Source organism: Trachypithecus francoisi, unplaced genomic scaffold, assembly GCF_009764315.1.
Source record: "Trachypithecus francoisi isolate TF-2019V2 unplaced genomic scaffold, Tfra_2.0 Contig00586, whole genome shotgun sequence".
In the NCBI taxonomy this organism is placed as follows: domain Eukaryota; kingdom Metazoa; phylum Chordata; class Mammalia; order Primates; family Cercopithecidae; genus Trachypithecus; species Trachypithecus francoisi.
In genome coordinates, this window is record NW_022680749.1 from 8593383 (window position 1) to 8618490 (window position 25108).

A 25108-nucleotide genomic window follows, 5' to 3' on the forward strand; every position below is an offset into this window, starting at 1 on the left:
TAGTTAAATCAATTTTTAAAAAGAAGACTAAGACAAGGAACTAACCCTACTAGAAATTAACATATATTACTAAACTATAGCAATTTTAAAAAGAGATATGATGTCAATACAGAAACCGAAAAATGGACTTAGACTAATAGGTTAATAAAATGTAATAGAAGAAATAGAAATAATTCCTGCACATGTGAAAACTCTGATATATGATAAAGATAGTCCCACAAAGCAATGATGAAGGAATGGATTGTTCAGTTGACAATGTTATGACAAACTAGATATGAAGAAAAATAGAACTGGACTTTTACATTTTAATGGCATACCAAGTGAGAAATAAATGAATTAAAAACCAAATGTAAATACAAAACCACCAAAAAACAGAAGAACGTGTAAAATAAGACATTTTTGATCAAATTTGTAGGTATATATTCTGAAATAATTATTCAAAAGGCTATAAGACGGAGTCTCGCTCTGCCGCCCAGGCTGGAGTGCAGTGGCCGGATCTCAGCTCACTGCAAGCTCCGCCTCCTGGGTTTACGCCATTCTCCTGCCTCAGCCTCCCCAGTAGCTGGGACTACAGGCACCCGCCACCTCGCCCGGCTAGTTTTTTGTACTTTTTAGTAGAGACGGGTTTCACCGTGTTAGCCAGGATGGTCTCGATCTCCTGACCTCGTGATCCACCTGTCTCGGCCTCCCAAAGTGCTGGGATTACAGGCTTGAGCCACCGCGCCCGGCCAAGGCTATAAGTTTTAAAAATGGATTTGACTACAGTAAAACCAAGGATTTCCTAAAGTACATAATAAAATAATGGGTAGATTGGAAGACTGGGAGAAGATATTTGCAATCTTTAAAACTAATAAGAAAATAACACAGATTATAAAAATAGATCTCTTGGCAATAAAGAAAAGCTATAAAGAATAAACATAATAGAAAACTATAAGAAACTCACCTGACTAACAAGGCCAGAAAAGATGCTCAAAAACACAATTAGTAGAAAAAATGCTAGTTAAGTCAACAATGAAAAAAATCAAAGTGTATTTATGGGAATGGCAAAAATCAGGAAGATGTGTAATATCTAATGTTAGGAAACTGTGGACCTGAACACTGGTGCACTGCAAATGGGAACAATAATTAACTGATCCTGCTGGGCCAGAAAGAAGTATGACAGTGTTCATAAAAATTAAGTATATGTATGTTTTATGACTCAGTGATCCCACTGCTGCATATCTATATCCCAGGAAAGTTCTCTCAGAGATTCGTAAGGGCATACACTCAAGTACGTTCATTATGACATTGTTTATGGTGATGGAAATAAAGGGTATGTTCAATATTTATTTTTAGGGTGAAAGATTTGTAAAATGGAATTGTATACCAGGAGTACTATGCAGCTCTAACAAGCAACAAGGTAGATGCACACAAAATAATGTTGATAGATCTTAACATTGTAAGAAGTGAGCAGACTGTGACTTATAGTGCAAAATCATTATGTAAATTAAGAACAAATCAATACCACATATTTTACAAGAATATGTATTTAAGAACACATATAAAGCAAACACATTAGATAGAAAAAATTAAAATAAAAAGTCATAAAGCTTTGCATGAAACCATTATAATGTGACATGTACTGAAGGCTATTATGAGTTCCATTCTCTGCCCCAATATCAATAGCTTAAAAAAAAGAAAAAAGAAAAAAAAAATTTTTTTGAGACAGTGTTTTGCACTGTCGCCCATGCTGGAGTGCAATGGGCAATCTCAGTTCACTGCAATCTCTGACTCCTGGATTCAAGCAATTTTCCTGCTTCAGCCTCCCCAGTAGCTGGAATTACAGGCACCTGCCACCACACCCAGCTAATTTTTGTATTTTTAATAGAGATGGGATTTTGCCATGTTGGTCAGGCTGGTCTTGAACTCCTGACCTCAGGTGATCCACCAACTTCAGCCTCCCAAAGTGCTGGGATTACAAGTGTGAGTCCCTACATCCAGCAAAAAAAAAAAAAAAAAAAAAAAAAAAAATTAAGTGCATATGTATACCTTAATCCTGTGGGCTCTCTGGGACGTACTACACAATGACAAATATCTTCTGGTGCAAAGTTAGAGACTAGAACACAGGACTGGATCTAATCTAACAGTATTTATCTCATGTTGGTATGATTCATTATTTACAACAGACCAATATTTTAGAGAATTAATTTCCCCATATTCAGGTGTATAGGCTGCTTTAATTCAGTTACAGTTCTTTGTAGCATAACAGAGGCAAAGATGGATTTGCTAATCCAACATAATTGAACAGTACTGCTTAGTAGAGTTCAATAAAGGCTGTCTACTGTAAGATATACAACACTATTCATCCCCATATGGATAAGATTATCTAATAAAATATAATTGATAGGTGCCTCCTTTTATTCTGTTTGGTCATATCCTGACAATATTTTTATTCTTTCCTGGTCTATTGTATCCAATAACTGGCTGCTGAAGGTCTGAATGATGAAATTAGTGATTGGTGTCATCTTAAAGAAACTCATCGCTGACTTCTCCCTATCAGTCCTTCTTACTCACTTCTAGTAGGGAAAACCCAGTCAGAAAAAAATGGCAGAGATTGGTTGTACGACTGACTTACAAAGTTAGGTTTTCTTTAATGTTTTTGTGTTCAATGAAGACAGTCTCTTCTAAAAATAATTGCCACTAAAACTTAAAGAATATTGGCTCAGCCAAAAGAAAAAAAAAAAGTAATGAAAGTTCCATTCTATCACTCACCAGTCAGAAGACAACTGGAAGAACTTTGCTCATTTCTTGAAGTCAGTTTTTTAAAACAACTTATTCAAAGTGCTATTTATGCAAACAAAAATGAGCATGATGGTATTGAGAATGGAAACCAAATCAGGAGTTAAGTCGTTGGTACCGGGGAAGAAGACTTCTAATATTTAGGAGCGAACAGTTTTAAAAATGCAAGTGTGTGGGTTCTGCCCCTACCAGGGTTTCCAAAGGTCTGTCCCATTTACAAATCTCACATGTTCTCTAATAAAAATGGGTTTGTTTCAGTCATGGTGGCTTGCAAGGAAGATTTAGTTATCAGATTAGATGCTGTACTGACACCTTATGGATCCCTGCAGCTTTGACTTTCAGGGCATCTGGGGAAATGTTTTTAATGTGTAAAGGGAAATGAAGATGTTCTCTTCCGTGAAAGGCATACGCACTGAATTTTCAAATCACCGCTCTCTCGTGGTTCCAGGTGGAATTAAATAAAAAGGAGCTTTCACCATCATTCTGGATCATTTTATTGCTAGCTTGACTCTGTTGGACACATATTACTAAGACTTTAATATCTGCAAAAACCCAAGAACATAATGTCAGAATGAGTCACTATTTGTTTGTGACAGAGGCTGCTGCTGAAAGCCCCAATTGGAAGTGATATTTTCAAAGCGGGGGTTGTGGTTGAACAATGTTCAGAGTGTCTTTCTAAAATTGTTTGCTCCCCTACCCTTTTTTATTTTTATTTTTGTGGAAGTGATCTGAGAGACTGTCTATAGCACCTTGAGATGGAGCTTAAGTACTCCAATCACTCCAAGTGAGTGACCCATGCTTTTGAATAAAAAACATGAATACAACTATATGCCTGATGAAAAAACCATGCCATTTGCTAACTGGTTTATTCATACTGAATACATATGAGGTGGAAGACAAGATTTATGTTAGTGACAAAACCACAGAGAGACAAGAGAAGTACTGTTTCTGGATGCCTTTCAAGAAGAGGTTGCTCTGAAACGCAAAGTCTGTTTGCACAACCATTACCAAAGACAGAAGCTCTGAGGGCATTTTTCAAACCCGGAGGGAGAGCAAAGGTCCCAGGCACTGTTAACCTGAAGCCCAATGGAACTTATGAGCCTAGCTTGCAAGGTCCTTTCATCTATGCCAAACCATTTGCAGGGCTCACCTTTTAATCTGGCACCTCTCTAAATGTATTTAATTAATTGTCAAGGTTGAAAGTATTCAATTTGTCAGTTTTTATGAGCAGTCAACCAAGGAAGCAGCTGTTGGTTTCCTTATATGTGCCAGGCAACAACTCAGCAACGGTGGTCTCCATCATTTTGCTAATAGAACACCTTTATTTCTAAAATAATAAATAAGTATTCTAAAACATAGAAACCAGTAGACCTTTACTTATGCATTCATCTGTGGGAAGAAGTAAGGCAGCAGGAACAGAGAATTCCCCATTCAGGTACTACCCAAGCCAGAAAACGTTTCTGTTTTTCTCGGTTGGGTAATGGAACAGTGGTTCTCTTTATAAATAGCATTAGCCCCTAGGGAACATTTTATAAATCTGTAGGGGAAGTTTTCTTTTTAATTGTCACCATGATTAAGACATCCTAAAACTGTTTATAAGTCTGGATCTGCAATGAGTTGTACGTCTCACACATTGAAGAATTATAGCCTGCTCAAATTTTTAATGTTTCACAGGGATTTCTTGTGGTTGTGAAAAGCTTAATAATAACCCAAGCCAAGACACATATTGCATTATATGCATATAAACAAAGTATATTTTATATCGTTTTAATATATACTGAAATTTTTAGGAATTCAACTGCCACGAAAACAAAGGGAAGAGAGTTCTGTACTTGGTTTCGTTCAGAGCCTTGCAGTGGTTCTCTGTTTCAGAAAATCATGACAAGGACAGCAACATCATGACAAGGACAGTACTGGTATCATTCTGAATGACACCTGTCATATCCAAAATGATTCTACCTTTAATTATAAGCATCTGACTATACTTCATTTATGCATTGTAATACGTGTTTTATGTTAAATTATTTTACAGTTTAGGCATTATGTTGTTTGGGGATACAATTATTTTTTCAGGTGAATGTATTGCAAATATTTTCTCCAAATTTTGGGCTTATCTTTTTCTTTTTTTAAAGTCTTTCTATGCTATCTAATTTTAAGCATGTGCACGTAGTATCGTTTCCTTTCTTTTATTTATTTACTTATTTTATTTCCATAGGTTTTTGGGGTACAAGCGGTGTTTGGTTACATAAGTTCTTTAGTGGTGATTTCTGAAATTTTGGTGCACCCATCACCCGAGTAGTGTACACTGTACCCAATGTGTAGTCTTTTATCCCTCACCCTTCTTCTACCCTTTTCCCAAGTCCCCAAAGTTCATTGTATCATGCTATGCGTTTGCATCCTCATATCTTAGCTCACACATATGAGTGAGAATATACAAGGTTTGGCTTTCCATTCCTGAGTTACTTCACTTAGAATAATAGTCTCCAACTCCATCCAGGTTGCTGCAAATGCCATTATTTCATTCCTTTTTTATGGCTGAGTGGTATTCCATGGTGTGTATTTATATATATATATATCACATTTTCTTAATCCACGTGCTGTTAATGGGCATTTAGGCTGGTTCTATGTTTTTGTAACTTCGAATTGTGCTGCTATAAACATGCACATGCAGTGTCTTAAGTGTCTTATGTCATAGAATGACTTCTTTTCCTTCCGGTAGATACCCAGTAGTGGGATTGCTGGATCAAATGGTAGTTCTACTTTTAGTTCTTTAAGGAATCTCCACACTGTTTTCCATAGTGGTTATAGTAGTTTACATTCCCACCAGCAGTGTAAAAGTGCTCCCTTTTCACCAAATCCACACCAACATCTATTGTTTTTAAATGATTTATTCATTTATTTTATTATGGCCATTCTTGCAAGAGTCAGGTGGTATCACATTATGGTTTCGATGTGGATTTTTCTGATCATAGATGATGTTGAGCATTTTTTCATATATTTGTTGGCCATTTGTCTATCTTCTTTTGAGAATTGTCTATTCATGTCCTTAGTCCACTTTTACAGGGGATTGTTTGTTTTTTCCTTGCTGGTTTGTTTGTAGATTCTGGATATTGGTCCTGTGTCAGATGTATATATTGTGGAGATTCTCTCCCACTCTGTGGGATGTCAGTTTACTTTGCTGATTATTTCTTGTGTTGTTCAGAAGCCTTTTAGTTTAATTAAGTCCCATCTATTTATCTTTGTTTTCATTGCATTTGCTTTTAGGTTCTTGGTCATGAAGTGTTTGCGTAAGCTAATGTCTAGGAGGATTTTTCCAATATTATCTTCTAGAATTTTTATGGTTTTGGGTCTTAGATTTAAGTCTTTGATCCATCTTGAGTTGATTTTTTATAAGGTAAGAGATTAGGATCCAGCTTCATTCTTCTACATGTGGCTTGCCAATTATCTCAGCACCGTTTGTTGAATAGGGTGTCCTTACCCCACGTTATGTTTTTGTTTATGTTTTGTTTGTTTGGTCAAAGATCAGTTGGCTGTAAGTATTTGGCTTTATTTCTGGGTTCTCTATTCTGTTCCATTGGTCTATGTGCCTATGGTGGGTGCGGGGTTAGGCATGTCTGAACTCAGACTCTCTTTCGGTGGGGCTTGCTGGGGCTACTGTGCGGGATAGAGGTGTGGTTCTCAGACCAATGGAGTTATGTTCACAGGGGCATTATGACTGCATCTGATGTCATACAGGTCTCCAGGGAAGTGGGGAAAAGCCAGCAGTTACAGGCCTCACCCCACTCCCATGCAGCCAAAAGGCTAGTCTCATTCTTACTGCCCCACCCAACAGCACTGAGTTTATCTCCAGGCAGTAGGCGTGCAGGACTGAGAATCTGGCCCAGGTTACCAGTCTCCTGGCTGAGAAAGCAAGCAGGGCTTTCAAGTTTCGTGCCTCCCTGTGTCTGCTGCAACTTCTGTGCTGTGCCTACACTGGCTATCCAGCCCCTCCCCCAGGTTCTGTCCAGGAAACTTCACGTTCTGTCAACATTGTAACAAAATACGGCTGGAAGTTTTCTTCTCCCTGCGTTTTTTTTTCCCAGTTTCTCTGCCAGTCCTCCCCAAGGACCCCTGTGAGACAAAGTTGGAAATAGCTTCCCTGGGGACCAAGAGTGCCCACAGGGCTCTTCCTGCTGCTTCTTCTACCTCTGTATTTTGCTTGGCTCTTTAAGTTTCTCTCAACTCCAGGTAAGGTCACATCATAGAGGTTCCCCAGTGAGGGTGTGTGTTCTGGGGCGGACAACTCCCGTTTCATGCTTTCACCCTTTTTATACTCACAGTGTTTTGGCTGTCTCCAGGGGCCTACAGCAGCAATCCGCTTCCTTTGAAGGGTCTGTGGATCCTCTCAGCTTTCCTGGTATGTTCCTGTAGTAGTTTTTGGAGCCAAAGTTCACAGTGTGAGTCTCCACACACTGCTCCGTCTGTCCAAGTGGGAGCTGCAAGTTAACCCTGCATCCCATTTGCCATTTTTTCCTCTTTTTATTTTCTTAACAGTTCCTTTGGATGGGCAGATGATTTGAATTTTAGTATAAAAGCCTAAATTCTGTTTCTAATATTGAGTGCTTTTATGTTCTGTCAAAAATTATGGCTACCCAAAGTTCACAAAGATAGTCTCCTGTTTTCTTCTGGAATTCTTGTTGTTTCCACTCCTGTGTTTAGGTTTGTAATATATTTCAAATTAATTTTTATATGGCATAAAATAGAGATTATGAGGGGTTTTGCATGTGGATGTCCAGTTGTTTCAGCACTATTTATTAAAAATACAAAGCTTTTGCTATTAAATTACCTTGAAACTTGTTAAGAATCAATTGATTGCATATGTGTCTCTATTTATAGGCTTTCAAAAAACGTTGTTGCTGTTTCTCCTTACACAAATATCATATTGTCTACTATGGCTTTATATTGTACTATTAGGTGGTAAGATTCGTCTAACTTTATTCTTTTTCAAAATTGTTTTTGCCAATCTAAGACTTTTGCATTTCCATATAAGTTTATGAATCATCTTGTCAATTTCTACAAAAAAGCATGTTGGGAGTCTGATTAAGATGGCTGAGAAAGACAGCAAATCTACAGGGTAAGTAACATGGCTCTGGACTCAGGGTGCCTGGATTCAAATGGCTACTCAGCTGCTTACTGTCTATGTGCCCTAGAACATCTGTAATCAAGATATTAATTACATGCCCCCTCTGTGATCAGAATAATTATAAAACATACCTCCTATGGTTGTTGAAAGGATTAAATAATTTGCATATACAACTGCCTACTGGAAATCTCTAGATACATTATAAACATTTCAAATTTGAAATATACAAAACCAAACTCCTGATTTCCCCCCTTTCCTAAACTGCTCCATCTACTGACTTCCTCATCTCAGTATACTAAAATTCCATTTTACCTGTCCTCAAGACAAAAGCCTTAGGGTTTCTTATGCCAGACGCCTTGAAATCATCCTTAACACATTGCTATTTCTCATATCAAATATCCAAAATGTCAGCAAATCTTGTAGTTTCTACCTTTAAAGATATGAACCTGGCCACGTTTTACAACCTCATTGCAACCACCCTGACACTCTAATCTGGATTCTTGCAATAATTTCCTAACTGATCTCTGAGCTTCCACCTATGTATCCAAAAAATCTATTATCAGCACAGCATTCATTGCATTACTGTGAAGACTTAAGCCAGATCATGACACTTCTCTGTTCAAAACCCTCTTCGAATAGAAATACCTTCAAAATCTGTTCATCATCTCCCCCCAACTCCCATCATTATTTGACCCCTTCTTCTATGACCTTATTTCCTATGATACTATCCTAATACTCTTGCTGCTGCAGCCACACTAGTCTCCCCACTATTTCTTAACCATACAGCACAGTTCTTCCTTTGGATCTTTGCAGTTGCTTTTCCTTTTGCCTGGAAGTCTCTTCCCCCAGATGTTTGCTTGGCTTGCTTCCTTACCTCCTTCAGCCTTTGATTCCAATGTCAACTTCTCAATCAGGACTTCCCTAGCCACCATATTTAAAATTATGTGTATATATTGACATATGCAATATTTCCTAACTTTCAAATTCTAATTTCTTCAAGTATTTTCCATCACTTTATGTATTATATAACTTAGAAATATATTTCTTGTATGTCCCTCTTCACCCTTATATTAATGGGTACTTGACTTGGGTATAAAGTCAAGTAAAAAAAGGGATTTCTTGTATTTTGTTCATTCCTGTGTTCTAAGTGTCAAAAGTGTGCCTGGCATGTACCTGTTGAATAAATATTGAATAAATATGAATGAATACATAAATGAAACGAGATAATACACAAAAGGAATTTAGCACAGTTCCAAGAGCTCAGAAAATTCTTGATAAATGTGAGCAATTATAATCTTAACATTTACACCTGTGTTCAGTTTCCCAGCTTTCCATAGCATTAAAGCATGTTCTAAGTCTTGGAAGAAGGAGGAGAACTCTTTTATCTCTTTATCATTGATAGTAACACTACTTGTGTTTAGTCGGGCAGAAATGCCAGAATGCTCTGGAATTCCTCAGGCTGAGAGTTAGTTGTACCTGTCCAGACTATTGCCTACCCAAGAACATAGTCAAAGATAAAAATTTGATTTACTATTCCCCTATCTTGAATAAAAGCTCACTTTCAAATCCAATCAGCACCTCCAAAATCCTTTCTAATCACTCATTTATCCAACGCCCCTTACCCTTACCTATATGATACTCCCACACTCATGTCACAGTCTGGTGCTTTCTATGACTCCCTTTCATCAAGTAAATCTATTTCTTCAAGTCAGGGAATAAAGAACCCAATATACACCTCCAAAACAGGCACTTGTGGAAGCAGTAGTTGAGCAACAGCCTTAAAATGTTTTTCAGCGGCAGAAAATCAACTAAGTAAATAAACAGGTAGACTCTTCATTGAGCCAAAAATTTTTTGGGGGGAAGGAGTTGAACCTAATAGATTCACATACCTTTTTGCTATTGATTTCCTTTTATTATTTATATACATCTGTGAAAATTGTAAATAAGACCAAATTAAACATTTTTTCCTAATATAAATCTCCCCAAATCGAAATCTAAGTACATAAATTATTTTCAGACAATTGTGTTACCTCCAGAACTCAGAACTACAGAAATTCAGACTTATTATTAATGAAATCAGAGTATAAAGTTCTCGCAGACCATATGAGAAGAACTTCACTCCTACAATGCAATTCTAAAGCTATAAAATATTATATTCAGAGATCACCTGTACCACCTTCCCCACTTTACATAAGAGGAATCCAGTTCTCCAAGAAGTAAAAGGCCTTGGCCAGGGTCACAGAGTGAGCTAGCAGCAGAACAAAGACTAGAAATGGGGGCTTTTATCTTCATGCCTGCACTGCTCCCTCATGACCTAGCACCCGTTCAAACCAGGTACTTTCCTTATTGTGAGTCCTGAATATTGAACACTGTAATTGCACAAGGATATCTGAGTTCATACAGGTTACAAAGACTTAAGCAATTTAATTCAATTTGATGAAAGAGTTGCAATGACTTTCCACCCTATGCAAAGCCAGAGAGAGAACCCATAGACAAAAGAACATGCCCTGGATTTGTTTGAAAGGCCTCCACAAATCTAAAGCAGCCCATCACTTAGAACATTACTAGCTGCAACAAAGGAAGTGTCTTCTTTTGATTATGTTAAGAGAGCAGGATCTAATCCACATCCTACCTGTGATGATAAAGCACTTATTCAGATAAAGAAAGAATAGTATTTCATGCCAGATTCATTTTATCAGGATAGAGTACAAACAATTCCACAGAACCTGACATATAGTTCTCATTATGTTAACCTGATGACTCTTGATATAGAAATATTTTAAGTTATAAAATCATTATGACATACTACAGTGCTTCATAATGGAGAGCTATCTGGTATCTAATAGCAATTTTAAGGGGCTTATATTTTAGGTAGCAAGATCATAATCCAGAATCCAGGGACAAACAATAATAATTTCGCATGCTCTCCCACAAGAGCTCTTGTATGCTGTCCTCTACCAGAGTTTTTGGAAGCAGGCCAAGAATGGCTTTCCCAGCAGAGGAAAAAGTGATTGCTAAGCTATAATTTAGGGCAACAACACAACTGAATTTCAGTAGCATATACCATCAAGAATGAGTTTTTTCTTCTATATAATTCTGTAAGCAAAGTATTCTATCTGTATTAATTCCCCATAATAATTATGATTACTTGAGCAGCTAAAAACAATTAGGAGGATTATTCTTATATGTGATTGAGGTAACCAAACTTATGTATTAAAGGAAAAGGAAGAATAAATATAGTGTACACTTTTTCAGGTGTAGGTCTAAATTACATCTGGGGATCCAAAAATGAATAAAACACAGTTCTCACTCCTAAGGAATTCAAGCCTAGTTGAGGGACATTGGTGTGTAAATAACAAGTGCTATACTCTACTGGGGAAAGCTCAGGGTCTACAGTCATACAGATCTGGAATTGAATCCAGCTTTGTGGCTTATGATCTGAGAGACCTTAAGCAAGTTCCTTAGCCTCTACTAGGCTTTAGTTTTCTCATTTAAAAACCAGTGTACCTCCCTCTGATGTACTGTGAGGATTAAAGGGGATAATGCCGAGAAGGGGCTTAGTACTTCTCCGGGTATTAGTGTGTAAGATTACCTTATTATTATACAAGCTGCAAATACATAGGTACTATTAGAAATATAAGCAATGTGCCATGAAAGCAATTTATTCAGTCTAATAATTAGACTTCTGCTCTGAACTACACATGCCCTTTATAAAGCCAGCACAAATCAAGTGTGTTTTATGAGTTATGTTTTAGACATTTTGGAACAATAATCATAAGGTTATTACTGTTTCAGATCAAAGTGCAATGGCTATGCAAGGGGTAGCCATTTCTCTAAAATTGCCATCTTCATGACTGATTCAGGAAAAATATACAAATCTATTATCTGCTTTGCTAAAATAAAATTGTCTAATGAAAGTAAATTACCAGGAAACCCAATTAACTCTATAGTGAAATTTGGCTTAAACTTAATCTTACTTACACCTAGGCAAAGAGTTTTCTGGCAAAACTACATGGTTTCTTGAAGAAACAGACTCACCTAGAAGTCAGCATGGACCCCAAAGACAGAGTTATTTTATACTTGTGTCATCTTGAACTATCATGCAATGACTTTTTTAAAATAAACTTTTAGAGCAGTTTTAGATTTACAGAAAAATTGCAAAGAAAGAGAATTCCTGAATACCCACCATCAAGTTTTCCCTAATGTTAACATCTTACATTAGGATGGTGTTAATTGCCACCCTAAAGAAACAGGATGAATCCCTGCCCAAAATTTGATTTGGATGTCAAGACCAATGATGTCACACATGCATGCACACACACACACACCGTCCCCCAAGAGGTTATGAAAATATTTTCTATAATGAGGTGTTTTTTCAAAGAGCAAGGGATCCTTCCCAAAATAGTTCCAAATGGTTTAAATAGCCAGAAAAGGAGACAGGCTTGAGATTTTTTAAACTGATACATAATAATTGCATATGTATATGGGATACATCTGACATTTCAATACATGTCTACAGTGTGTAATAATCAAATAAGAGCAGTTAGTATAACCATCACCTCAGAAAATATCCAGAAATGAAGCCAATTGACCATATTCAAATTACACCACAGTTACGGGCACATCACCAGATAAGAAAGAAAAGGCACAAGAACTTTGACAATTCAAAAACCCAGAGTGTCTCCTTACTCCTTATGACCACAATAGCTCCCCAACAATGGTTTCTAGCCAAACAAAAATGGCTAAAAAGACAGACAAGAATTCAAAATCTCAATGGTAATGAAGTTCATCAAGATTCAGGAGAAAGTTGAAACCCGAATTAAGGAATCTAGGGAACCCAAGAAAATGATTCAAGAGCTGAAATAATGTAATTGAAAATATTAACAGCAGAATAGGCAAAGCTGAGGAAAGAGTTTCAGAGCTCAAAGACCAGTTATTCAAATCAATTCAGACAAAAATGAAGAAAAAAGAATAGAAAAGAATGAAGAAAACCTTTAAGAAATAAGGGATTATGTAAAGAGACCAAACCTGCCATTCATTTGTGTCCCTGAAAGAGACAGAGAGAGAGCAAGTAACATGAAAAGCATATTTGAGGATAATGTTTACGAACATTTTCTCAACATCACTAGAAAAATCAAAATTCAAATTTAGGAAATTCAGAGAACCTCTGCAAGGTATTATACAAGATGACCATCCCCAAGACAAACAGTCATCAGACTCTCCAGGGTCCAGGTCCCATAGAAGTAGAGAGTAGAAAGAAATATATTAAAGGCAGCTAGAGAAAAGGGACAGGTCATCTACAAAGAGAACTTCATTGGGCTAACAGTGGACCTTTCAGCAGAAACCCTACAAACTAGAAGAGAATGATATTCAGGATTCAGGATCTTTTAAAAAAGAAATTATAACCAAGAATTTTATATCCAGCCAAACTAAGTTTCATAAGTAAAAGGAGATATAATTTTTTTTCAGACAAGCAAATGCTAAGGAAATCTGTTACCTCCAAATATCCCTTACAAGTGGTCCTAAAGCAGTGCTAAACATGGAAACAAAAAACATTACCAGCCACTACAAAACGTACATAAGTACAGAGATCATTGACACTACAAAGCAACTACACAATCAAGTCTACATAACAATTAGCTAACAACATAATGACAGGATCAAATATGCATATGTACATATTAATCTTGAACATAAATGGGCTAAACATCCCACTTAAAAGACACATAGAGGCAGGCTGGAAAAAGAAGCAAGACTTAACTGTACAATGTCTTCAAGAGACCGATCTCACATGCAATAACATCCATAGACTCAAAGTAAAGGGATGGAGAAAGCTCTATCAAACAAATAGAAAAGAAAAAAGAAAGCAGGGGTTGCTATTCTAATTTCAGACAAAACTGACTTTAAACCAGTGGTCATCAAAAAGGACAAAGAATGGCATTACATAATGATAAAGGGTTCAACTCAACAAGAGGACTTTACTATCCTAAATATACTTGCACAGAACACTGGAGCACCAAAATTTATAAAACAAGTTCTTAGAGACAAATGAAGAAAGTTTACAAACCACGAAATAATAGGAGACTTCAATGCCCTACAGACAGTATTAGACAGACTGTCGAGGCAGAAAACTATAAAATATTTTTGGGACCTAAACTTGAGACCTGACTAAATGGACCTAACAGCCATCTACAGAACACTCCCCTAGACAACTTAGTATACATTCTTTTCATTTGCACATGGCACATATTGTAAAATCAAGCACATGCTCAGTCGTAAAGCAATTCTCAATAATTTTTAAAACAAATACTAGAATCATGGCAACCGCACTCTCAGAATGCAACACAATAAAAATATAATTGAATACCAAGAAGATCCCTCAAAACCATACAATTAAATGCAAATTAAATAATCTGCTCCTGAATGACTTTTGGGTAAACAATAAAATTAAGACAGGAATCAATACATTCTTTGAAACTAATGAAAACAGAGATAGAATGTATCAGAATCTCTGGGACACAGTTAAAGCAGTGTTATAGGAAAGCTTATACAACTAAACTCCCACATAAAAATGTTAGAAAGATCTCAAATTCACAACATAACATCATATCTAGAGGAACTAGGAAAACAAGAGCAACCCAATTCTGAAACTAGCAGAAGAAAATAAAAACAAAATTAGAGCTGAAATAAACAAAATTGATGTGCAAAACCACAGAGAAGATCAATAAAATAAAAAAGTGGTTCTTCAAAACCATAAATAACATTGATAGGCCACTAGCTAGATTAATCAAGAACAAAAAGAACATTTAGATAAACATGATCAAAAATTACAAAGGGGGCATCACCACCAACACCATAGAAATACAAAAAGCCATTGGAGACTGTTACCAACATATCAATGCTCACAGGCTAGAAGATCGACAAAAAAATGGATAAAATCCTGGAAACATATCACCTCCCAAGATTGAATCAGGAAGATATTTAAACCCTGAACAGATCAGTAATGAATTCTGAAATTTAATCAGTTATAAGAAGCCTACCTACCAGAAAAAGCCCTGGATCAAACAGATTCACAGTCAGATTCTGCGAGACATATGAAGAAGAGCTGGTACCAATCCTTCTAAAACTATCCAAAAACACTAAGGAAGAGGGATTCCTCCATAACTCATTCTGTGAGGCCAGCATCATTCTGATGCCAAAACCTAGCAGAGAGACAACAGTAACAAAAAAAGGAAACTTCATGCCAACATCTCTGATAAACATACATGCAAAAATTCTCGGAAAAAAAAACATCCTAGCAAACCAAATCAAGCAGCATATTGGAAAGCTAGTCCACCATGATGAAGTAGGCTTCATTCCTGAGATGCAAGGTGGTTCAACATACACCAATCAACAAATGTGATTTGCCACATAAATAAAACTAAAAACAAAACTACATGATCATCTCAATAGATGCAGAAAAGACTGGCAATAAAATTCAATTTTTCTTTTTTTTTGAGATGGAGTCTCGCTCTGTGGCCCAGGCTGGAGTGCAGTGGCCAGATCTCAGCTCACTGAAAGCTCCGCCTCCCGGGTTCTCGCCATTCTGCTGCCTCAGCCTCCCGAGTAGCTGGGACTACAGGCGCCTGCCACCTCGCCCGGCTAGTTTTTTGTATTTTTAGTAGAGACGGGTTTCACTGGGTTAGCCAGGATGGTTTCGATCTCCTGACCTCGTGATCCGCCCGTCTCGGCCTGCCAAAGTGCTGGGATTACAGGCTTGAGCCACCGTGCCCGGCCAAATTCAATATTTTTTATGCTAAAAACTCTCAACAAACTAGGCATTGAAGGAACATATCTCCTCACAATAATAACAGCCATTTATGATACAAGTAACATCATACTAAATGAGCAAAACCTGGAAGTATTCCCGTTGAGAACTGAAAAAAGACAAAGCTGACCACTGTCACCACTCCTAGTTCTAATTCCAACATAGCTCTAGAAATCTTACCCAGAGCAATTGGCAAGAGAAAGAAAGGGCTTCTAAATAGGAAGAGAGAAAGTCAGACTATCTCTACTTCCAGAAGATATGATTCTATATCTAGAAAACCCCATAGTCTCTGCCCAAAGGCTCCAAGATCTGATAAACAACTTCAGCAAACTTTGAGAATACAAAATCAATGTATGATTGCTTTCTTGAATTCTTTTTCAGACTTTTTTGCTATTGAGGTATAGAAACATTACTAATTGTTGTATGTTGATTTTGTATCCTGTAACTTTATTTAATTCATTTATCAGTTCTAAGTGTGTTTGGGCGGGGGGGGGCGGGGGTGAAATATTTATGTTTTTTCTAAATATAAGATCATGTCATCTGCAAATAGTGACAATTTAATTTTCTTCTTTCCAATTTAGATATACTTTGTTTCTTTCTCTTGCCTAATAGCTCTGGCTAGGACTTCTAGTACTATATTGAATAAAAGTAGAGAAAGTTTTATTTTCTCCACTTTTGTTTCTCTCCAGCTCTTAGAGGAGAGGCTTTCAACTTTCTCCAGGTAGGCTGATGTTAGTTGTAGGTATTTCGTATTTGGCCTTCTTGTGTTGAGGTGTGTTTCTTTTATATCTAATTCACTGAGAGTTTTCATCATGAAGAGAGGTTGGATTTTATCAAATGCTTTTTCTTCATTGATTGATTATTTGGGTTTTGTCCTTCATTCTGTTGATGTGATTTGTCACATTTATTGATTTACATTAAATCATCCATACATCCCTGGGACAAATTGTATTTGATCATTGTATATAATATTTTTGATGTGCTGTTGGATTCTGTTTGCTAGTATTTTGTCAAGGATTTTTGTGTCTGCATTCATCAGGGATAGTAATCTGCAGTTTTCTTTTTTTGTTATGACTTATCTGGTTTTGTTATCAGGGTAATGATGGCCTTGTAGAATTAATGTAGAAGAATTCTCTCCTTCAATTTCATTGAATAGTTTAAGAAAAATTAGTCTAGCGAATTTGTTAGTCTAGCTAAAGATTTGTCAATTTTATTTATTTTTTCAAAACACAAACTCTTGGTTTTATTGATGTTTTGTATATTTGTCTCAATTTTATTTATTTCTGCTCTGATCTTTATTATTTCTTTCCTTCCACTAATTTGGGGTTAGTTTTATGTTTTTCTAGTTCATTGAGGTGCATCATTAGGTTGCTTATTTGAAATATCACTACTTTTTTTATGTAGGTATTTTTGTTACATAATTCCCTGCTTTTGCTGTATACCATAGGATTTGATATGTTTTGTGTTCATTTATATTTGTTTTAAAATTTTTTAAAATTTTCATCTTAATTTCTTCATTGAGCCATTGATCATTTAGTAGCATGTCGTTTGCTTTCCATGTATTCACAGAGTTCACAAAGTTCTTCTAATTGTTGCTTTCTAATTTTAGCTCATTGTGGTCAGGAAATTGATATTATTTTAATTTTTAAAACTTTGCTATGACTTATTTTGTGCCATAACATACGGTTACCTTTGAGGATGCTCCATGTGCCAATGGGAAGAATGTGTATTCTGTGGCTGTTAGATCAAATGTTTTGCAAATATCAGAGGACCATTTGACTTAGAGTATAGTCTAACTCTGATGTTACTTTGTTGATTATATATCTAAAGTATTTTCCCATTTTTGAAAGTGGAATGAAGAAGTCCCCTACTATAATTGGATTACAGTCTACCTTTCCATTTATATCTAATAATACATGCTTTATATACTTGTTGTTCCAGTATTGGTGCATATATGTTTACAATTATTATATCCTCTTGCTGAATTGACAATTTTATCATTACATAATGACATCGCTTTATAAAGCTTTTGACTTAAAGTCTATTATATCTGATACAAATATAGCTATTCCGCCTTGTTCTTGGTTTTCAATTGCATGAAATATCTTTTCCCTCCCCTTCATAATTTGTCTGTGTGTGTCCTTATAGGTGAAGTGAGTCTCCTACAAGTAGCATATAATTAGGTCTTGTTTTTTAATCTATTCTACCACTTTATATCTTTTATTTGGAGAACTTAATTTATTTATACTCAAGGCTATTATTAATAGGTATAGACTTACTTTGCAATTTTGTTAATTGTTTGTCCTAGTTGTTTTCTGTAATCTTTTGTTCACTTCTTCCTCTTTTGCATTCTTTGTGATTTGATAGTTTTCTGTACAGGTAGGCTTTGGTCCTTTTCAATTATTTTTGTGTATCTACTATTAGTTTTTGCTTTGTGTTCACCGTGAGGCTTACATAAAAAATCTTATAACAAGTTAATTTAAACTGGTAAGAGCTTAATTTTGATGGCATATACAAACTCCTCTTTTACTCCATCTCTTCCCATGTTTTGTGTTTTAGGTGTCACACTTTACATCTTTTCATAATATTAGCAAATTATTGTCACTTTAGTTGTTTTAAATAGTTTTGCCTATTGATCTTTATACTAGAAATATACTAATAATTGATTTTCCCACCACCATTACAGTATCAGAGTGCTTTGAATTTGATAATGTACTTTCTTAATTTTACCATGCATTGTGTATTTTATATGATTTTTATGTTACCAATTTTCATCCTCTTCCTTCAGCTTGAAAAACTTCAGCATTTTTTGTAATCCAGATCTAGTGGTAATGGATTCTCTCAGCTTTTATTTGATACTTTTTCTTAACCCTTAATTTTTGAAAGGTAGGATTTCTGGGTATAGTATTCTTGGTTGACAATCTTTTTATTTCGGAATTTTGAATTTATCATCCCACTCCCTTTGATTTGCAAGGTTTCTCGTGGTAAATTTGTTGATAGCTTATGGAAGTTCCTCTATATGTAACGATTCACTTTTCCCTTGCTGCTTTCAATGCTGTCTCTTTGTTTTTAACTTTTGAAAATTTGACTATGATCTGTTATGGTGTTAGTCTCTTTGAATTCATCTTCTTGATATCTTATGGGCTTAATAGATCTGGCTTTCTAATTCCTTTCCCAGAATTCCTTTCCCAGATGTGAGCAGTTTTCTGCAATTATTTTTTTGAATGTGTTTTCTGTTCTTTGCTCATTCTTCTTTAACTTCTATGCCAATAATGTATAAGCTGTCCCACTTAATGATATTCCATAGGTCTCTTAAGCTATCTTCACTCTTTTTAATTTCTTTTGTTCCTCATATTGGTTTATTTTCAGTGATTCTTTCTTCCGCTTCATAAAGTCTGATGTTAAATCCTTCTATTAAAATTTTTAGTTCAGTTATAGCATCCTTTAAATATATGATTTTCATTTGGTATTTCCTTTATGCTTTCTATCTCTTTTTCGAAGTTATCAACATCTTGCCTTGTTGTCTTGACCTCTGTGAACATCTTTATACCATTATTTTGAATTCCCTGTCAGGTAAACTGCATAGTCTATTTTATTTGAGTTGATTTCTGGAGACTTATCTTGCTCTTTTCTTTGGAACATATTCTCTTGTTTCTTCATATTCCTTGATTCTCTGTGTTGGTTTCTGTGCTTTAAATAATACACCTACATCTCTCCAAGACTGGACTTGTATAAGAGAAAATTTTTTTTAAAATCTCTTTTTTTCCATCTGGTGAACAACGACATGTGTACACTGGTCCCTTGGCACCCAGAGCTAAGAGATTTCAAATACTATTCCTTAGGTGAATGTTGTAGGATTTGAGACACTTGATGTGAGTGTAGACTCTTCCCAAACTAGAGGAGGATTAATAATTGACTGTCTCTTTAACTCCTCCATGGATGCAAGTTAGTTAGAATCTGGGCCGCCAGCCAGCTACTGGAAAGGTGTTTTGTAAACTTCTCTCAAGTGGGCTTGGGGGGAAACAGAGAGCTGTGGGCTTTTTAAAGCTCCTTCTCTTTAGTGCTCAAGGGGATAAAGTCCTTAGCAGTGCTTATGCACATGTATAAACTTCCACTTTTTTTCCTACTGTCTAGAGGGGCATGGGCATGCCTAATCCCCTGCATTTCTAAAGTCTGTGAATCAATCACCATACCTTGGGGAAATTTAAGGTTTGGGTCCCCCACGTGAGGTCCAGATCTTCCTCTCTACACAAAGAACCTGGGTGTTGGGATTTCTTTCCCAGTATCAGGGAAAGTCAGAAGTTTTCTATTCCACCATGTTAGTGGCATCACCCATCCATTCTTAGAATTTTTATTATGGTTAAAGTGTTGGGCCAAGGTGAGCATTCCTGTCCGGAGATGGGAGCTTATGTGATTTGAATCTACCACTAGTACTAAAGAGGGGAACACCCAAGCTTTATTATTAACTTGCCCAGATTGGGGGCAGAAGGGGAAGATGGATAAGTAATGCTTAAAAGTCATCATCAGTCGGCTGGGCGCGGTGGCTCAAGCCTGTAATTCCAGCACTTTGGGAGGCTGAGACGGGCCGATCACGAGGTCAGGAGATCGAGACCATCCTGGCTAACACGGTGAAACCCCGTCTCTACTAAAAATACAAAAAACTAGCCGGGCGAGGTGGCGGGCGCCTGTAGTCCCAGCTACTCTGGAGGCTGAGGCAGGAGAATGGCGTAAACCCGGGAGGCGGAGCTTGCAGTGAGCTGAGATCCGGCCACTGCACTCCAGCCCGGGCGACAGAGCAAGACTCCGTCCCCCCAAAAAAAAAAAGTCATCATCAGTCAAACCATCAACATATGGAGTCAGCTTTTTCATTATACATTGTCCTTTTTTAACTATTAGTGAATCAATAGTCATATATTTTATTAGCTAAAGTCAGCATTTTATTCATATTTCCTTAATGTTCAGCTAATGTCGTTTTTCTGTTTGCATTATGTTTATTTATTTTTTTAAATCTAGGACTCATTTATTTTCTTCATGTAGATTGCACAATAGTTGCCACAGGACAAGAAGGAATCGAATGACAAATTTATTTTGATTAATTATCAAGAAAGTAGAGAATATGATATTCCTTTGACTTTCTGAGGCAAGACCCCACTCATGAGCCTGAGCATGCCGTTGCCCTGGGACCTCTGCTGCATACTGTTTGGTGCCAATTATATATTTGCTTCTCTCTCTCACTGACACACCTTCCTGTCACCTTGCTCTCCTATCAACATGCCATTTTGTAGAAGGGGCAGCAGAAGATAGGAAGAACATAGATCTCAACCTGAGGTAAGCTCTAGAGTGTCTAAATATTAACAGTTATTTTCTATTGTATATCAACAATTGTATTGGACCACCATCAAGATTTTGCCATACCCATATTTCTTCTCTGTTACGATTTACTTAATGTTTTTCTCAAAATTCATTCACTTTTTTAATAGTTACATTTCTGAAAACACTGTCACATTAAAACATAACTAATGAAAGGAAAATTACTTTGCATTCCACCTAAAATCAACTCAAATGCTCCTAGTGGTATAGGTCTCACAGCACGGGAAATACTGCTCTATACTATTCATTTATCAATGAATAGGAATACTACATGATGTTTCTCTTACCCATTGAGCAGTTAAATTGTTTTTTATTATACTGTAAGTACTGGGGTACATGTGTAGAATGTGCAGGTTTGTTACATAGGTATACACGTGCCATGGTAGTTTGCTGCACCCATCAACCTGTCACCTACATTAGGTATTTCTCCAAATGCTATCCCTCCCCTAGCTCCCCACCCCCCAGTAGGCCCCAGTGTGTGATGTTCCCCTCCCTGTGTCCATGTGTTCTCATTGTTCAACTCCCACTTAGGAGTAAGAACATGTGGTGTTTGGTTTTCTGTTTTTGTGATAGTTTGCTGAGAACGATGGTTTCCAGCTTCATCCATGTCCCTGCAAAGGACATGAACTCATCCTTTTTTATGGCTGCATAGTATTCCATGGTGTATATGTGCCACAGTTTCTCTATCCAGACTGTCATTGATGGACATTTGGGTTGGTTCCAAGTCTTTGCTATTGTGAATAGTGCCGCAATAAACATATATGTGCATGTGTCTTTATAGCAGCATGATTTATAATCCTTTGGGTATATACCCAGTAATGGGATTGCTGGGTCAAATGGTGTTTCTGGATCTAGATCCTTGAGGAATTGCCACACTGTCTTCCACAATGGTCGAACTAATTTACATTCCCACCAACAGTGTAATAGCGTTCCTATTTCTCCACATCCTCTCCAGCATCTGCTGTTTCCCGACTTTGAATGATCACCATCTAACTGGAGTGAGATGGTGTCTCATTGTGATTTTGATATGCATTTCTCTAATGTTCAGTAATAATGAGCATTTTTCGCATGTCTGTTGGCTGCATAAATGCCTTCTTTTGAGAACTGTCTGTTCATATCCTTTGCCCACTTATTGATGGGGTTGTTTTTTCCTTGCAAATTTGTTTAAGTTCTTTCTAGATTTTGGATATTAGCCCTTTGTCAGATGGATAGATTGCAAAAGTTTTCTCCCATTCTGTAGGTTGCCTGTTCACTCTGCTGATAGTTTCTTTTGCTGTGCAGAAGCTCTTTAGTTAATTAGATCACATTTCTCAATTTTGGCTTTTGTTGCCATTGCTTTTGGTGTTTTAGACATGAAGTCCTTGCCCATGCCTATGTCCTGAATGGTATTACCCAGGTTTTCTTCTAGGCTTTTTATGGTCCCAAGTCTTAGCTTTAAGTCTTTGATCCATCTTGATTTGATTTTCGTATAAGGTGTAAGGAATGGGTCCAGTTTCAGTTTTCTGCAAATGGCTACCCAGTTTTCCCAACACCATTTATTAAATAGGGAATCTTTTCCTCATTGCTTGTTTTTGTCAGGTTTGTCAAAGATCAGATCGTTGTCATGGTGTGACAAGGATGATCTTTCCAGCCTACAATACCTGCTTGACCACTAAGACTGAACAGCTCAAATTAAAGGTAACAAATTCCGCAGGGGCAATTGTTCAACACAGGAAAAAGAAACCACTTTAAGAATTTTAAACTAGAAGAGATTTTACATAAGGTGTTTTAAACAAAACCATTGGATGACCTGGAGTAACAGTGTCAGAAACTCAGCTGAGCTGGATAGAGAACTGAGCTGCCCGTTGTTGGAGAAGTTGATTAAAGCAGCAGGCCAAGATCGAAGTAACAATCAAGCCTTTAATCACTTACTGCAATAGTATAAGCAAGAGGCCAAAACCAAGGAAACTGCCAACTCACCCAGGCCTTCTAAATTCCCCAGAAAGGTGCACTGGTGGAGGGTCAGTGAATGAGGACAGACATGGGGGTCAGCTCACTATTGAGGAAGCCCCAAACAAAAATCTCCAGTAGTATTACGAACCCTAGAGCAGGAGGTTGGAGCGGGAGCGGGAGCTAGGAGTAGAAGAGTATGGAGTCAGAGGAGGGAACGGTTTCTTAAGATTTCCTCCCACTCCACTCATAAGAAAGCTTAAGCAGAAGCACCCGAAGCTCCAGCAGGAAGCCCTCAGATAAAGAAACTTCTGAATGAAGACACCTGGGTTAGGAAGGCAACTATGTTTAAGAACATGAGCCATTAGGAGGATCTGAGTTCCTGAATGCAATTCTCTTTAAAGATTGGATTGCACTGGGTTTGCCCCAAGTCTGGGGAGGGCAACTTTCCTCAGAGGGGTTTGCCCGGTAAAGCCTTTGTCATTGCCTGTGGTTGAGCCTGAAATATCAAACATAGATTTTTGGCCAGGACTCCTCAGCAGGATCTAGTCAGGGCCTTCACAAAGTACATTCAGAATGACAATTGACCCACCAGAAAGCCATCATGCCACCACTTGGTATTTTAAATGAAAGGACCCACCAATATATCTGATATCCATATCTGATACCCAGTAGAATTGGAATGCTGCTATCACCACTGTCGCTATTGTCACTACCACACCTGCCTCTAGACACCTAGCAACCTAGAGGATGGACCCTGGAGAATGTTGCAGGCAAACCTCATTTCTCTACTGTACTTTCCCCCAACAGTCAATTAAAGGAAGACGAAGATCGAGTGTGTGTGGATGATACAGCAAATACACCTCCTAGTTCTTAAAGGTTATGGTTTTCAGTGTTTAGTGAACAACTATGTTCATCTTTAAAGGATAGAAAAATGCAGGAGGCATCTTGTATCCATGAAGATACTAAAACACTGATTTCCTCAGGAAACTGATCACTCAAACATCCACGATCTTAGTAGACTGCCCTTATAGGCGTATTGCACAATGTGTGATCTGCCATCTACTGATGGCTCATTTTTCCCTCTCCTTTCTCGTCCAAGATTGGTGATAGTTTCAAATTTTTCTCCCACTATTATGTAGAATAATTTCCAGACTTGACACTCAATTGAATCACAATATCCAGGAAAATAGGTAAATAGGACTTCATATACCAGAAGTCATAGTCCTTTTAATACAATCAGGGTCATAAATGGCACTTACTTCTACAACATAAAGTGCTATTATAATTATATACATGATTTTTTAAATAAGTAACGTGGGACCAGTTTCTGTTGCAATAATTATAAGAAGCAAAGACCTCCAACTGAATGAATCCCTCTGAAATCTTTTAACAAACTCTGAGGAGTACTATTTGTCAAGCAAAGAAACACTGAATTAAGGTAAATGCCAGCTTAGGATGAAAAGAACAGCAACAGTCCCTACCTTCATTATCAAAGCCTCTCCCTGGCTAAGATAATCACTTAACCTTTTATGCCTTTGCTAAAACCTCATTAGTAAAAAGGAGACCTGCCTACTAAGCATAAGGGTAAGGCTTTAACGGACTTTAGAAATCATTTACATTTATGACTCAAAGCATTGAAGTGCAAATTCTTTTTATTTGAATATTTGAGGGCATTAAATGAGCATTTTTAATGGACTTCAATTGTCAAGATAAACAAAAGTTCTCAAGGGGAATGTGAATTTTAACAAACATTAAAATCAAAGAAGTAAAAAGATGAAAAAACGGAGAAAAAGTATTATAGTAACATCAATTTTTGCTAATTTAATTTTGTAACAAAAACTTTTTTTCTTTTTTTTTTGAGATAGAGTCTCACGCTGTCACCCAGACTGGAGTTCAGTGGCGCAATCTGGGCTCCCTGCAAGCTCCGCCTCCTGGGTTCACGCCATTCTCCTGCCTCAGCCTCCGGAGTAGCTGGGACTGCAGGCGCCCGCCACTACACCCGGCTAATTTTTGTGTATTTTTAGTAGAGGCGGGGTTTCACCGTGTTAGCAAGGATGGTCTCGATCTCCTGACCTCGTGATCCTCCCATCTCGGCCTCC

The 25108-nt window shown here is 37.1% G+C and overlaps 1 long non-coding RNA gene across 1 annotated transcript; it reads left to right on the top strand.

Moving 5' to 3' along the window:
* Nucleotides 1–7841: 7841 nt before the first annotated feature.
* Nucleotides 7842–24801, top strand: LOC117085823. The gene is made up of 2 exons (XR_004438086.1): nt 7842–7891; nt 22656–24801. It is a non-coding gene; the product is annotated as an uncharacterized LOC117085823 (long non-coding RNA).
* The last annotated feature ends 307 nt before the right edge of the window (nt 24802–25108 follow it).